Source organism: Pseudophryne corroboree, chromosome 4 (genome assembly GCF_028390025.1).
Source record: "Pseudophryne corroboree isolate aPseCor3 chromosome 4, aPseCor3.hap2, whole genome shotgun sequence".
In the NCBI taxonomy this organism is placed as follows: Eukaryota; Metazoa; Chordata; class Amphibia; order Anura; family Myobatrachidae; genus Pseudophryne; species Pseudophryne corroboree.
The window spans coordinates 177499656-177517052 of record NC_086447.1 but is presented as its reverse complement, the minus strand read 5'-3'; positions in this window follow the sequence as shown (position 1 = coordinate 177517052).

Genomic DNA, 17397 nt, shown 5'->3' with positions numbered 1-17397 from the left:
TTTCATCTTTCAGACACAGGTCACAAGGTTTCCAAAGACAAGTTACAATTATGCCAAACTAAGGTAAAATATTTGGGACACTGTCTAACACAAGGACTGAGACACCTGACCGCTGATAGAATCCAAGCCATTAGAGACATGACACTGCCACAAACCCAGCAACAGATCAGGGCGTTTTTAGGAATGTGTGGGTATTGCCGTAACTGGATCCCAGGGTTTTCCATATTGGCGTTACCTTTGCAGGAAATGGTCTCTTCAAACAAACCTGACCGGATTTCGCATACAGACGAATCCGAAACAGCATTTGAGAGACTCAAACAGTGCCTAACGCAGGCACCAGCACTAGGTATGCCAGACTATGGGAAACCCTTTGAACTATACGGAACAGAAAGTGCTGGGTGCGCAGCAGGTGTACTAACCCAAAAACACGGTGACGCCAGCAGGCCAGTCGCATACTACAGCGCCCAGCTAGACACGGTAGCGCGATCCCTCCCCACATGCTTGCGTAGCGTTGCGGCGATAGCATTACTAGTGACAAAAAGCGAAGATGTCGTGCTAGGCCACAACCTCACAATCCATACACCGCATGCGGTATCTGCCTTATTGAATTCTGCCCAAACCTGACACGTCTCATCAGCAAGGTTTACAAGATGGGAATTGGCATTAATGGCCCCAGTAAACATCACCATAAGGAGATGCAGTGCATTAAATCCTGCAACATTTCTCCCAGGTGTGCCTGGTCAGACACAAAGGGTGGAAGGTGAGAGTGATGGGGAAGGAGGATTTAATGCAAAGGGAGATACACATGATTGTATGGAATATTTGACCCAAAATTTTACCGCAAGGCCTGACATCAGTGACAATCCACTGGAAGATGCAGAACTAACGTTCTACACGGACGGTAGTTGTCATAGACAGTCAGACTCGGGAGACTTGTGTACTGGATACGCAGTCGTAGATGACCAAGGCACCATAGAAGCGGAACCGCTAGGCCCACCTCACTCAGCCCAGGTTGCTGAACTGGTCGCCCTAACCAGAGCATGTGAATTGGCTAAGGGTAAGTCAGCCAATATCTACACCGATTCTAGATACGCCTTCGGGGTAGTCCATGATTTCGGAGCCCTATGGCGGCTCAGAAATTTCATGACGGCAGCTGGTACACCGATAGCGCATGCAGCATATATAAAAAGGCTTCTAACAGCGATACAGGAACCCGACAGAGTGGCTGTTATCAAATGTAAAGCACATACATATAGCCAAGACCCAATATCCCTTGGTAACAGCCGAGCAGACGAAGCCGCAAAGCTTGCAGCTGCTACCCCCATACAGACAGACACCACACAACTGATGGTATTTAATACCATCAACACACAGAAGTTGTGTGAGATGCAGAATTTGTGTTCCACACAGGAAAGAGCAGTCTGGAAGGCAAAGGGATATGGCCAGGAGTCCTCAGGGCTCTGGACGGATGGACATGGTAAACCAGTGGCCCCCAGGGCATACCTTCCATGTCTGGCTGAAGCAGCTCACGGGCTGACTCATCTAGGCAAGGAGGGGATGTGCAAATTGGTAAGAGCATACTGGTGCGCCCCAGGATTCTCCTCTCATGCGAGTAAGAGAGCAATGTCATGCCTTACCTGCCTGAGAAAGAATATTGGAAAAGCAATACCTACAGAACCATCCCATATCCCACCTGCCGGCGGCCCTTTCCAGGTAATACAAATCGACTTCATTCAATTACCCCCATGTCGAAATTTGAAATATGTACTTGTCTGTATAGATGTTTTCTCGAATTGGGTCGAAGCTTTTCCAGCAGCTACAAATACCGCTATGTTTACCGCTAAGAAAATTGTGCAGGAATTTGTATGTAGATATGGTATCCCTAGAATCATTGAAAGTGATAGGGGTACCCATTTTACAGGTGATGTCTTTCAAGGAATGTGTAAGTTGATGGGAATTGATAGCAAGCTGCACACTCCGTACCGTCCACAGGCGAGCGCGAAGGTCGAAAGAGTGAACAGCACTATTAAAAATAAATTGAGTAAAGTAATGGCAGAGACAGGATTGACGTGGCCAGAAGCTTTACCCATTGTTTTGTATAGCATCAGAACCACTCCCAGGTCCCCTCTTAATCTGTCTCCTTTTGAAATCTTGTTTGGTCGACAACCGCATGTCATGATTAACCCTCAGGATGATTTGAAATGTAACAATGAAGTAACTGTAAAGTACTTGATTAACATGAGTAAGCAGTTGAGGAATCAAAATGATAATCTGAAGTTGGTGATTCCTGATTTACCAGATAGTAATTGTCATGGCATTGAACCTGGGGATTATGTAATGATACGAAATTTTCTACGCTCAGGTTGTCTTATTGATAGATGGGAAGGACCATACCAGGTCTTATTGACTAGCACCACAGCATTGAGGGTTGTTGAGAGAGAGACTTGGGTCCATTCATCCCACTGCAAAAAGGTTGCTGATCCAGAGAAGTCCCGTGATAAGGAACAGACGGTAGAGGTTGTATCACTGGAGTGTCTGTTCCAGGAGGACTGAGGCGGCACCTGAGCCTTGAAGACCGAAAGCAGTTGTCGACTCCCTTCTCCCTTTTATTGTTTTCCTCCACTTCCCATCCCCTCTTCCTTGAAATTTCTTTTTCCCCCTTCTCATTCTTCTCTATTTCCTCCTCAAAGATGGACTTGCCCCAAGAGACTGTGATCCGGATTTTGATGTTAACCGTGATGTTGACCAGAGCAGTCTGTTCCGGCGAGAGTACCATAGAGGTCGAGAGAGGATCTGGAATGGGTTCCGATTATGATGATGGAGGCGTAGTTTTCCAAGATCAACCAAACCAACAAGCAAAGGCGAGTATCAGAAAACGATCCGATAGAAGAAATTGTGATGGATTGTTAGCTGAAGAAAATTGTATCTGTAGGCTCTGTGATAATCTGGTTGAAGATGGATGCATAAAGAAATGCCAATCCAGTTTTAATATCCATATGGACCGGCATCCATTGAGTGACTATCACTCTTTAGTGGGTAACGTGTTAAACCAAACAGATTGTTGGGTATGCTCTCAAGTACCTCAGGGTCATAGCAAATCAGGGCTAGTACCATTTCCTTTAACGTTAGGGGAGGTACTTGAGCTAAGTGGTGGGAGACCGGTGGACCGGAGGTTTAACATCTCCAGCCCTCCTAGTTTGAAGCTCCACCAATACCATGTGGATAGGTCCCTCTTATGTTTCAACATCTCCAATCCCCGTAAGCCGGGAAATTGGGAAGTGTCATGGAGCAACCTTACCATGACCTTTTCACACAGAGCAGATAGAATGCCTACAGATACAGAGCTTGTACGCCACATAGCCAGTAGAGGAAAATCTTTCCGGTATCGATATACCTTAGGAAATAGGATTACTAGAGTTGGAGAGGTATCACCAGGATACTGTGCACATATCGTACAAACTGATACGTGCATTAGGCAGATGGAAGAATTAGGGTCAGGAGATTTCACCTGGAAGGTTTGTAACATGGTCATGTCCTTCTCCGTCCCATATGTTCTCCCCGATGATGCATATTTCATATGCGGGAGAAAGGCGTACAAGTGGCTTGCCCCAAACTCTGAAGGATTGTGTTATATTGGAAAAGTATTGCCTGAAGTGATGACTGTTACACATGACAAAATGAAGGACATACACCGTGGTGCCCAAGCTCCTTATACTCACACTCATTACGAGCACCGAGTTAAAAGACAACTGTCAGAAAGGTTAGAGCATCCGGCCTCCGATCTTATCCATGAATCCACCGGGATTCAGGTTCTGGTAGCGTTAGATTTCACTCGTACCGCTCGGGGAGTGATGAATTATAGATACATTTCCGCACTCGCCAATTTGTTAGATAATATCACTGAAATGTATGATGACACGTTTAGATACACTGGAAGAGAACTTCAAGCTTATAAAACAGAACTAGTTCAGCATAGGATGGTTCTTAATTATCTTACAGCAGTAACAGGCGGATATTGTGTTACATTGGCAACACAGTACGGCATAAAGTGTTGCACGTATATCACAAATAGCACCGAGGATCCGGTAGAGGTCATAGACCAAAAGATGGATGATATTCTCCAATTGAAGTGGGAATTTTGTCGGAAACACAATCTCACCCTTGCTGCTGTAGGAAATGAGCTGACTGGTTGGGTGTCATGGTTGAACCCGCGAAATTGGTTCTCCGGTTTGGGAGACTGGGCTCAAGGAGTCATAATGGATGTTGGAAAGTTTCTACTATGTATCTTGGGTGTCGTTATATCGATTGGATTGATATTTAGATGCGGGCAGGCTTTAATGAGGTGCAAACAAAGTACAAAAGTGATGAGCTTGAGGAGTGTGGAAACCGTAATTAACCTGGATTTGATTTATGACCCAATGATAGAAACCAGGATGGGATGAAAATGCGATTATACGGTCCGTTTCTTTCACCTGTTTTTCTGCTTTTCTCCAAGATACAAAGACCCCCTTGGACGAGGAAGTTGACGAGACGCTATACAGACAACAGACAAGCACCAAAGATGAAGTTTTGACCACTTGAGAAATGGACACTTGATGAACTTTGCCATGGATCCCCAGTTTCCCTAGTACTTTTAAACTCACGCTAGCCCAACATTTTTTGTAAATCCGATGGCTCTGACAAAGCTATTTGCTCATGCCCAAGGAGCAATACAGCGCAAAGAAGACGACTCTCAACAGATACCGAACACAACTTCGACGACAGATGTACATTTCCCTGACATAGAATATCATTGCATTTTCCATAAGTGTTCTTTATCTTCATCTCTACAACCCTCAGGTAATGACACACATAGACGATAGGGAATACAGGCACAGATATCAGCAACCACATACCTCCCCCATTCATGTATCATCAACTAAAATGTGCTCCCCATTTTGTTCAAAATCCGAAAAGAGCTCGGTAAAGTTTGACAGCCCATCCACAGACCTGTACCACAGGATAAGAAGGAATTCAAATGTATACTTCGCAATACCTCGAAGCTTGATTTACCACACGTACGGCACGATGATACATGACCCTCCAAACATGGACTCATACACACATGCTTCTACTTTCTCACTAGGTCATACCCTCTTCACACCTACTCCTCTCTTCTTCCTTACCCCACCATGGAAATCAATTAACCCCTGACTTGCATTTTTCTCCTTAAATGTTTTGTGGCAGTTATTATTGACTGCCAAAGGGTGGACTGTCAAAGTCAGAAAAATATCTCTATGCACGTTGCCATATTTGCACCGCACACTGGTCCGTGCTGCGCATGCGTACGCTCTCCCGTGAAGGCGCATACCCGCAATAGCGTGCACTCGCAGGCGCGGTATGCGTATTTACGGTAGAGTTTATGTAGTCGTAGCGTGCGACTCATTCGTTACATATTTTCACAATTAATGTAGTTTATAGATCATGATCCCTTTGATAGTTTCTGAAAGTTTGGTTAATATAGAAGGTCCCTGAGCTAAGGAATCCCTCTTTGTATCGTACGAAGGGTCTAACAGGAATCATACAGCAGTGTTTGGTACCCATCGGAAGAGTATTTAATTAGCAATATTCCGGTGTTGGTTTGGAGCGTATTAATCGCTCGTGCGAATAGTTATGGACATAAGAAGTTTATGTCCATCTCTATTATTTACTCATACTCAGGTATGCGGCGGGAAACTTAGTTCCCCACCCACCTGAGCTGTTTGAAATCGTCACAGCCCACCTGTATGAATCAACCTATGACCTTTTGTTGTGATACAGGGTCGAATTCCTTCATCCAATGGACAATGGGATTGTAGGGACTATGAGATTGCATTGTGTGTGGGGCATAAATAGGCAGGCCGACCACATCCAGCGCTCACTCTTCAACGGTTCTCATTGCTGAAAATCGGGTGCTGGATGTCCAGGCGCATGCGATCGTTTACCCTTGTGCGTAAGTTTCTCTCCGTAATCATTGTCTTTCTGTGAGCCAATTTCTCTCATCTCTCTCCGTCTCTCTCTCTCTCTCTCTCTTTCCCTTCTCTTTCTCTCGTATCTCCCCTAGACTAGTATTGTATTGTATTAGATAGTATTGTATTTTGGTTAGGAAGTCTTTGTTATATTGTAGTGTATCATTTGTACTGTTATCCCCTTTTTACAAGTATATTAGATATAATACAGTTAATAGGCTTTGGAACCTAAACCAGTATCTGTGTATTTCCTATAGTGTTAAGTGTTCACTTGAGCGTCGGTGACGCTCAAGCAGCTTTGTAGTTAGTCAGGTTACACAAGGTTGCACTTACACCCTGTATTCACATTAAGGTATTCCGTGTATTTCATTGGTATAAGGTTTAGACATAAAGGTATAGCGTTGTGAGCGTCTGCGCCGCTGGTGATCTCCTCGTGGTCTCGAGCGTCCGCTACGCCATAGCGAATCATTACTCTAGTCATAGCCAATAACGTGTCCTGTGATCACTGGGCCGTGAGCGAACGTGACGCTTGAGCGTCTCGCCTACGGCTGAGCGATCGTTACGCAACTAGCGTACCATTACGGTACTTCTTAAGTAAACAGCGTACAGTGTTCTTAGACTTCATAAAGGGTTGTTTATACGACAAGGGAATTTAGCATTGTCACTATGATCACAATAGTACAATTTCAAGCTTTGCTCCTACTTCTAGGGGTACCATTATCTACACACAAATTTCTGCGCAATTTTTCTTTGCGGTAAACACAGCAGCATCCGTGGCGGCAGGAAATGCCTCTACCCAGTTTGAGAAAACATCAGTGCACACCAATACATAACAATAATTCCTAAAGGGTGTTAACTGTACGAAGTCGATTTGTATTTCCTGAAAAGATCCGTCTGCAGGAGGGATATGGGATGGCTCTGTTGGTATTGCTTTACCAGTATTCTTCCTCAAGCAAGCAAGACAGGTCATTGCTCTCTTACCTGCATGAGAATAGAATCCTGGCGCACACCAGTAGGCTCTCATCAGCCTGCACCTACCCTCTTTGCCTAGATGAGTCAGACAGTGTGCCACCTCAGCTAGACTTGGAAGGTATGCTCTGGGGGCTACTGGCTTACCGTGTCCACCTGTCCACAGTCCTGAGGACTCCTGGCCATACCCCTTTGTCCTCCAGACTGCCTTTTCCTGTAGGGAACACAAATTTTTGTATCTTAATTTAACTATTGTGTGTTTGCAATGTAGAGTACCATGAGCATAACTCAAAAAAAAAAGAAAAAAGAAACATCTCTAGAGGAGAGGAAGAAGAAGAAAATGAAAAAGAAAATGTCAGGTTTGCCATTCACCAACAGGCATATCAGTGTCTATACAAAATTTCCCTTCACCAGTATTCCCATTCCCCACCCTTTGTGCATGACAAGGCACACTGCAGTAATACTGGTGTCATCGTGCTGTTGAGATATACTGGGTTTGGGCAGAACTCTGAAGGTCCTAGGCATGTGGAGTTTGAACTGTAATTGGGTCCATGTATTGTACCACCCTGTGTGAACGCAAAAGATGAAGAGGAAAACTGTAGAGAAACAGAATAGAGGTTGGTGACAGATGAGTTTGTAGAGGTGAAGAAGATTTTATAAAAATTTGACAACTGGATTGGGCACTATGGGGAAGTGATTCTCTAGGTCTACTCCCCTTAAAAAAATTCTGTGTTTATCGTATCGCTATTGGGACTATCCCAGCCATCAATCCAGTGTCCTGTCCATCCTAAGCTCATAGGGAACCCGGTATCTGTGAGATAATTTCCTCTACCTGTGATGGACATGCATCTAGAACAGTAGAATGCGACATTAGTCTTCGTGGGAGCACAGTATATGTATATCATATCTAACAAAATTAAGTTAATCAGGGGCCATTTCTGCTAGGAAAATGAAACAAAAGTTTAGAGGCCCCATCTTAACCCCAGCAAGTTTTGTCAAAGGGTAATGTTGCATTTATTTTGTTTTTCCCATTAGCCGAATCTGTGTTTTCTATATGGCTTATGATTCCTTACTATATGTCCCTTGGTCCCGTCTATGTGTTTAATAATGTGGCTTGTGTTTTCTGTCTAGGGGATCTATATTGACTATGTGTCCTACTACTCCTACAATCTCTGGCAAAATGCCCTTCCTTCCTACAAGTGTAACATATTATTGACCATTAGGGATCTGGGGTTTGGACTGATGGGTCTTTCCTGTATGTGCCAGTATACTTACCGTCCTCAACCTCTCCACCTGCTGTTCTCTGCGCCTAGCACTATTCTTGTGAGGTTCAATAGCACACTATCTAAGATTAGCTACTGTGACCCCTTTCCAATTTTGCAAAGAAGTCTGCACCCTGACACTCAATGCCTTATTGAGCCCGTCCATTTGCACAGAGACAGCCACCTCCCATTTGCCGAATTAGTGTTTACCAGTGATCTTATCCAGATGGAGAGTTTTCTATTTCTGCAAGAGACAAAAACAAAAAAATTTTTAACAAGCCTTTAGGGCATGCAAAGTATTCACTCAATCCTACTCATCCCGTATTAAGGGTCTGTACATGGTACATGGTTTTTTTGTTTTACTATATATGTACACAAATGATACCATACTTACCTGTTCCACTGGTCTCAGCCACTTCCCCCACAGGCTACTGCTCTTCTTTTACCGGTTGGATACTCCTCTGGGTATATGAGAAATGGCTGAAAACAATCAGGTCACCTTCTCCTCCTAAATAAAACTTCAGCATTCATTAGTACATATATAGGTTACAGTCATATTTTTCATATTTTTATTATTTTCTATAGTTTGTATGCTGGCCGTAACTGCTTCCACATCTACATAAGGCGGTGTACTTGCATTCTCTTTTTTTTTGTTTTTCTTCCTACTTGTTTATTGTTGCTACAAGTTCAAACAGTTCTTATATTTCCATTCTTGTCTTATATGACTTTGGTTAGGCATACCACCTGCAATACCTTAGGATCAAACTCACCAACCCCTCTTGCTGCCACAGGTTTAAACAATTTGTATGTCTGACCCTTTGTTTTCGGGATTTTATCAGACATATTCTTATCCTTAAGTTCTGCAATACGTCTGGTTCAAAGCTGCTCACCTTAGGGAATGGTACCCTATCTTTGTCAGTCACACATAACCCTTCATTGCAAAAAGCCTCCGTGTGTGAACCATACTTTTCACACATAATAAACCTTGCTGACCCTCTCGGTCGCAATTCTGACCTTCTTGGTCCCGAGTCTGACCTTCTCGGTCCCAACTCTTCTTCAGCCTGAACCCTAGCTACCAAACGCCCACTGCTTGTGCAATTGGATCCCATCGCAGACTTTTTGCCAATAAACGCAATCCCCAATGCACACCGCAAATAAATGGTGAAAGACACCTAGCGCTTTCACTCGCTCCTTCTCCGCTGAGTACCACGACACACTCCAATAGTGAACACCGCGTACCCAGTGAGGCCCTATTGGTTTCTATTTACTGGAAGTGTTAGGAGTGACTTACCTTTTCCAGTAAATATCTGCCGCTGGAGATTTTTTCTGAGAGAGACCAGCGAAAACTCCCTATACACTTTTTATACACAAATCACGCTTGCGTATGCTCTATACAGCGCTAATGATACCGCGATTTTACGCAAAAGCTCGTAAAAGGGGTATCAAGTTGCGCTATGTATCGCACCCACAAACGCGCAATCCAATCGCACAGCGTATAGGTACTTGTTACCTATCTGCCGTACAACCATGGGTCAATGTACAAACTGTGACCCTCAGCTCGGAGCGTAGCAAAAAACCTTTATACTTCAATACTACACAATGCACAATTCCCTATTACGCGCCTCTGCAAATCTCCTCACGATTTGCGTATTTCAATCTATATTAATGTGAGTCAGCCACCTCACGCCACCAAGCCTCCACTTACTTGATGTACCACACTACGGGATCCCGAATTCCCTGGGTTCAATATCCACTCACTCCTACGTTCGCTCACTCAAATACACTTTGGTTTTTCTGTACAGAAAATTTAAATTCATTCAGATAGGCAGCTTTACCCCAGAGGCAATACAGTTTTTAAACTAAATTTTGAGTAACCTGCTTTTGAAATCTGATAGTTATGTGCTATTGTATTAAATGGCTACTATCCCACCTTTGAACTAAACGACACTATTGTATAATTTGTACTTAGCGCCCGCATTCTTACGCAGTTTGCGTAAACACGCGACCGTGCGTGTCTCTTACGCTGCGTGCGCAGTCCTGTACTTTGTCCGAGACATGTGTACAAAACCCTGCGTCCGCAATAAAACAAATCACACAGCTCTAAGTATAAATGTGAACAATACTAACTACTATTGCCCACTAGACACAACTTGTTCTGTATAAACTTTTATGCAGACCTGCGTTTGTGTCTTTACGCTTACTTCCTTAAAATACTGTTATTTCAAATTTACCTATAAAGCAACAAATGTATCCTATTTCACACAGATCTATAATGACTCTAGCAATAATCAATAATTTAAATGATATGATTCAGATTGGATAGCTATCTTGCAGAAAATACACTGATATAAATATACACATAATTATAATAATATTATATATATGTACCATTCACTGGTCTCCTATGAGACACCTTACCTCTTATTTGCATATCAAAGCTATTTGCTTTTCCACTGCTAAGAAAAAGCAGTTACACAGGTTAATTTGCATTTCAATGGCTATCTTCCCAAGTAAGCAGAGTTAACTAAATCCTGGGAAAGAAGAAGAAGAAAAAAAAAGTATTTTTATTTTTTTGCAATTTTTTTTTTACACCAAGCCAAGCATTTATCTCACCATTTACTCTCACTAGGCCCAATTGAAACTATTTATAATTGACTATGGCATGGGTTAAATAAATGTATTGGTAACTCATAAATTGTGCTTGATGTGACCAAGGAAACTGATTATTCTGAGCAGACTGAAAATCAGCTATTTAGAAAATGACCTTCCTAAAATGGCCACTGCTCCTCCCCCTTCCACATGCATGTGGTTTACACAAAATGGTGAACAGTCCATGTGGTTAGTCCAAAATGGAGGACAGACCATGCGGCTTCCTTTGACACAAAGAAATCACACATTATACAAGCACCTGAAGTTATTTTAGGCCTGAGTTAAAAAAAAACTATATCAAGGCTATGCAGCAACTTTTAAATGTACTTTTAAACCTACTTAGATAAACAATCCAATCTGAATCAAACACAATATGACTTATTTGAACTTTGTTTTGCAACAATAAAAATACATTTTAGCATCTTAAATATTATGAGAAACACATTGTCCCTATAATTTTCATATCATTGGCTTACTGATAACACAACAGAACACACGGATTTGATTTTCTCAGCATCAGGATGCATCCATCACAAGCTGATCGACCACAGCGTCACATTTATAATGTACAGTGCATCATTAAGACCATGATATCCCGTAAGAGCCCTCATCTGTGAATGCCAAATTGCTTTCTCACAAATATTTAAAATGCCTGCTCTAATATATATTGCAGACACCAGGCGCATCTTATTACCATATAGGATAAAAGTGCGCTGTACATCGCAAAACACTGCATCCCATAAGAGAAAACAATACACCCACACATTATCTGAGTTCCAAAGCTCATTGATGTATATATTTGTTATTAAAAGGATATGTAATCAATATATATTACAATGTACAGTATACCTATAGTTACATGGTTACACTCACACAGTAAGCAGTTAAAACATACAGTTACATACAGTTACAGTTACATACAGTTACAGGCCAGCAATACAATACCATTCCCTCAATGCTTATGTGTCTCTCTCTCTCTCTCTCTCTGTACAATCATGCTGGGACTCCATCTTACGCTGAGGCCAAAACAGGAACTGATCTGGCAATAACTCCATCATCGTCTAGTGCAAACAGCAACTGACTCCTGTGTGATCAGCAATGTGTTATCTAGTTGGGGGAGGGAACTTACTCATTCATGATGAGTCACTAGTCTCTTTGTATATGCTAAACAGGTTCAGCCTTGGGGATGTCCAAAGGGGCTGGCCTGAGCTTCCTGTCCACTACCTGTTTGGAATATCTATTGTTCTAATAAAAGTGATTTTAGCTTTTATACATTTAATCATAATTATTTGTTGCAATGTCCTACAACTTTATAACAAGTATCAAATGAATCTACACATTAATCTGCTTGCTTTAATACCAAATATGACAGGTGTATCTGGTTTCGTTCAAATAATACACATACATGACATTACTTCATTATATAATTTTAAATCATCATGATGTCTGGCGCTTGATATTATTATAATTATGTACTGCATGAAATAAGTGTCGAATCCATCTCTGTGGCATGTCCGTTTAAATGCGTGTGTTACCATATACTGCTGTGCTCGCTGCGCGTATTTGCAAGTATAGCGACTCATATGTGTGTAGTTTGTATGTTCTTTTTATGTAATATTTTTGACTTCGATAGCGTTGAACCTGGCCCAGCATTTAATTCAGAACCGTCCTGTTCAAGTACAGTCGGACAACGCCACCACAGTGGCTTACATAAATCATCAAGGCGGCACTTAAAGCCGTTTGGCAATGAAGGAAGCCTCACGGATTCTACAGTGGGCAGAACGCCATCTACCGGCAATATCGGCAATATTCATTCCGGGAGTCCTGAATTGGGAAGCGGACTTTCTCAGTCGTCAGTACGTGCATGCCGGCGAGTGGGGCCTCCATCCAGAAGTGTTTCAACTCCTCGTGGAAAGGTGGGGTCTTCCAGATGTGGATCTGATGGCGTCTCAACACAATCACAAGGTTTCGGTCTTCGGAGCAAGGACAAGGGATCCTCAAGCAGCATTCGTGGATGCACTGGCGGTGCCGTGGAGGTTTTCGGCTGCCGTACGTGTTCCCTCCGGTGTCACTCCTGCCCAGGGTAATTCGGAAGTTCAAGCAAGAAAAAGGAAATCTGCTTCTCATAGCTCCGGCGTGGCCCAGACGGCACTGGTTCTCACTTCTACTTCCACAACGCCCAGACCTCCTCGTTCAGGGCTCTTGTGTCTACCAGGACCTAGCCCGGCTATCTTTGACGGCGTGGCTCTTGAAGCTTCCGTCTTGAGGGCTAAGGGTTTTTCTGAAGAGGTCATTAAAACTATGTTGCGGGCCCGGAAACCGGCTTCTGCTCGGATTTACCATAGGGTCTTGCTTTCATACTTTGGTGCGCATCTAACAATTATGACGCTTACAAGTTTAGTACAGCCAAGCTTTTGGCTTTTCTGCAGGCAGGGCCTAGATTTAGGCCTGCGTCTGGCCTCCCTCAAGGTTCATATTTCTGCCTTGTCGGTGTGGTTTCAGAGAAAAATTGCAACTTTACCTGATGTTCATACTTTCACTCAGGGTGTGTTGCGTATCCAACCTCCCTATGTCCCGCCTGTGGCTCCTTGAGACTTGTCGGTGGTTTTGAAGGCGTTGCAGGAGCCTCCATTTGAACCTCTTGGTTCAGCTGACCTTAAGTGGCTTTCCTTAAGGTGGTGTTCTTGCTGGCTATTGCCTCTGCTAGAAGAGTGTCGGATCTGGGTGCCTTGTCTTGTAGTTCCCCATATCTGATTTTTCACCGTGACCGGGCGGTTCTTAGGACTCGTCCCGGATATTTACCTAAGGTGGTTTCTTCGTTCCACCTTAATCAGGAGATTGTGGTTCCAGCCTTTGTCTCTCCTGATTTGTCTCCCAAAGAGCGGTCTTTGGATGTGGTACGGGCTCTCCGTATCTATGTGAAGAGAACTGCTTCTATTGGAAAGTCTGATTCTCTCTTTGTTTTGTTTGGATTTCACAAACGTGGCTGGCCTGCTCACAAGTAGACCCTGGCCAGATAGATTAGAATGGTGATTGCACATGCTTATGTGAAGGCTGGTCTGTCAGCTCCTGCTCACATTACGGCCCATTCTACTCGGTCTGTTGGAACTTCTTGGGCGGCCCACCGTGGTGCGACCCTTGATAAATTGTGCAAGGCGGCTACATGGTCCTCCGGGAACACGTTCATAAGGTTCTATGCCTTCGATACTGCCGCTTCCCAGGATGCTTCCTTTGGACGCCGGGTTCTTGTGCCCGCTACAGTGCGTCCCCTCCCATAAGGAACTGCTTTAGGACATCCCCATTGTCCAGACTTGTGGAGCCCAGTGTACCCCGCAGCAGAAAACGAGTTTTATGGTAAGAACTTACCTTTGTTAAATCTCTTTCTGCGAGGTACACTGGGCTCCACAAGGCGCCCACCCTGACGCATTTAGCTTCTTTGGGTTGATATGGCATTAGCCGCTGACACTTCTCTTGTCTTGAGAGTGTGGTATATGTGGCTACTAACCGTTGTCGTCTCCTTTCATGCTACTGCATTGGGCTGGTTAACTAAAACTGAGCTCCTGTGCTGGGAGGCGGGGTGATATAGGAGGCGGCGCTGTGCATTCTGGGAACAGTCAAAGCTTTGAGTCTGTTGGTGCCTCGGATCAAGATCCTACTCTACACCCCATTGTCCAGACTTGTGGAGCCCAGTGTACCTCGCAGAAAGAGTTTTAACAAAGGTAAGTTCTTACCATAAAACTCGTTTTTCCCCTCAAAATTCTACACACAATACCCCATAATGACAAAGTGTTGTTTGTTTTTTTTGCAACTGATTACAAATACAAAAATTACTTGGTGCAAATTGTGTACCACACAGTGCAGCAGTGCTGATCTCTATTGATGGGGAGATAAAAATATAGCAGATAAATGCCTCTTAAAAAGGATGGAGATAGATGAGGGGTCAACATGTTTTCATTTGGACGGTGAGGAAAAGATTCATAATTTTGGAAACTGGTAAAAAGAAATTCATTGGGGGAAAATGGTGAAAAGTGTATGAACTGTAATTGTTCTAAAGGTAGGAGATTGTGGGGGTATATGTAGAAGACATGTATGGCAACATGATGGGGGGTAATATAGGAAGACATGAGCTGGTAAGATATGAAATAAATAGAAAAAACAACTGTAGTGAGAGGGGCTCAATGATAATGGGACTAACTGAGGTATAATATACAGGTGTTTATACGTGGTATGAAGGATTGAGGCTCACAATAGCAGTATACACTGTATACAGTCCATTTTATTGTTGTTTAACATGACTATAAAGTATACCATGTTGAGATCTTTATAGTTCTAGTTTATTCAAAAACTTGCAAAACTTGATGTTGTCGTGTGATATGTTCTGTGTAATAAACTAGAGAATCTAAGTTAATATATGATGGAGATGAAGATTGTTGACAAACATGCTAAAGGGCAGTCCAATTCTCCGTGATGTGCTTCTGCAATGACTATGAAAATGACTGTTTATTACAGTAAGCAATCTTTGCGTAGTTTCCTGTGCACCTCTGTGGGATGCGAAGAAAACTGAGGACACTGTACCCAATGATGAAAATAATGTAAAGATATTACTTAAAAAAAAAAAAGTAATGGCTGCTTCCCTAGGAGAATATATGGGTAGAAGATGACCAGCTTGATAATCAGCCGAAGCCCAACTCCCATGATTATTGCCCCCCCCCCCCCCCCTAAATACCCCCTCCACACCCACACACACTCACACTTCCACCTTCTACATGTCAGCTTGCTACTTGAGGGTATGAGCATATAGAAGGGATCGGGATGAAACAAAGGTATTGGTGGATGGAGGGGACGATAGGCTTCTTTGGTGCACTACTGAACAGAGCGAACCCTGGGCAACCAGGGAGGAAGGAATAATTTAACTATCATATAATTAGCTTACATGTCCATCTAGCAGTTGCACACTGAGAGCTACGGGAAGCCTCCCCTTTCCTCTTCCAGCTCCCACTGGCTGCCTGACGGCCAAACAAAGCCTCTCTTATCACCCTAGCCCTAATTGTTCCCTTCTGTCAGCTCCCTGGAGCTGATGCCACCAACTCTTCTCCCGCATGGGGACATTATGGAGGGGATAGGGAGAGTCAGAGGGAGAGAGAGGCAGGATAAAACATCAAGGGCGTGAGATGGCAAGACAGAGGGGAAAAAATTATGCAGGATTCAACTGCTAGTGATCCAGCGAATTCCGGGTTGTGTAATAGTAGCATGTTATTATAGTGTACCTTTCTTTATACGAATGTGTAAAATATTGTTTTTGGTGGGTTTTTTTTTTAAACATAACAAACTTTGATTGTGAACAGGGAATTTCTTTTAATCTGAGTGCATCTGTATCCTACCTATGGGTTCTACAAAAGTACACTCCTGGTTTACCTATGACATTTCTCTTATAAAATCACAAAGTTACAACCGTTCGGGTGTATGTTCTTGGATAAATGACATCTGTCTGTGGTTTTTTGCAGATTGAACATATGCCAAAATAGATCAGTATGAAAAGCTCTGTTACAATACTCGCAGCAGTTTAACAAACACTAAACTGACCATGAACTTGTTGGAACTGAGCTTGCCATAGTGACCAATTCATCACTATCTGACAAGCATTCAAGCTGGGTTCACCTTCCGGAGAACACATGGCAACACACCACGAATGTTAAACCACCCATGAGTACGTATCCTATATTGTTACATAGGCAGGATGTGACCTTGTGAGACAACAATGCTGATTTTAAATGGGATTAATAGGAAAGGCTCTATCTGGGCTACTTGGAGGTGGGGCTGACCCCTTCTCCACTATAGTACTTCTCACTGGTTAGACCACTGCCCTAGAGAAGAGGGGTGTACAGATGGACAAAATAAAGCTATTCTTTCCATTGTGCGTACCCCCCACTTCTGACTTTACTGGGATAAGGTTAATTTTGGCAACTGGAAGGCAACCGACCTTCAGGAATGGATAACTTGGCAGGATTTGGGGTTGGCCCTTTTTGTCCTGAATTTCCAATAAAAAATGCTGGCCAGCTATGTGCTGTTTAACACGGTCAAGCTGTTATTATACCTTTAAGGTAAGTGTGAAACCTTCTAGGGGCGGGATGTATTAACATACATCGCCGCCCCTCGCCGGTTACCGCAGCGATGTTGATCGCATATGTACTAACATATGCGATCAACATCGCGATGCGGTGACGGAGGCCCCCCGCGATACCTGTTAGGTGGTCTGCGGGGGGTCTCCGTCACCTCCCCGGGGTCCCCATACTGGCTAGATGCCGGGAAGCAGCAGCAGGCTGTCCCCGGCACCTCCTCCTCCCCCCTGCAGCCGGAAGGACGTCCGGCTGCGTTGCTAGGGGGAGGAGGACACTACCTTCCGGGTCCAGGGCAGCCTGGAGGAAGGTAAGCCAGGGGGAAGGGGGGTCGGCGTCTGCGGCGGGGGTCGATGGTGTCGGCGGGTTGCGGCGGTCGGCGAAAAGAAGCCCATAGGCTTCTATAGGGTTTCG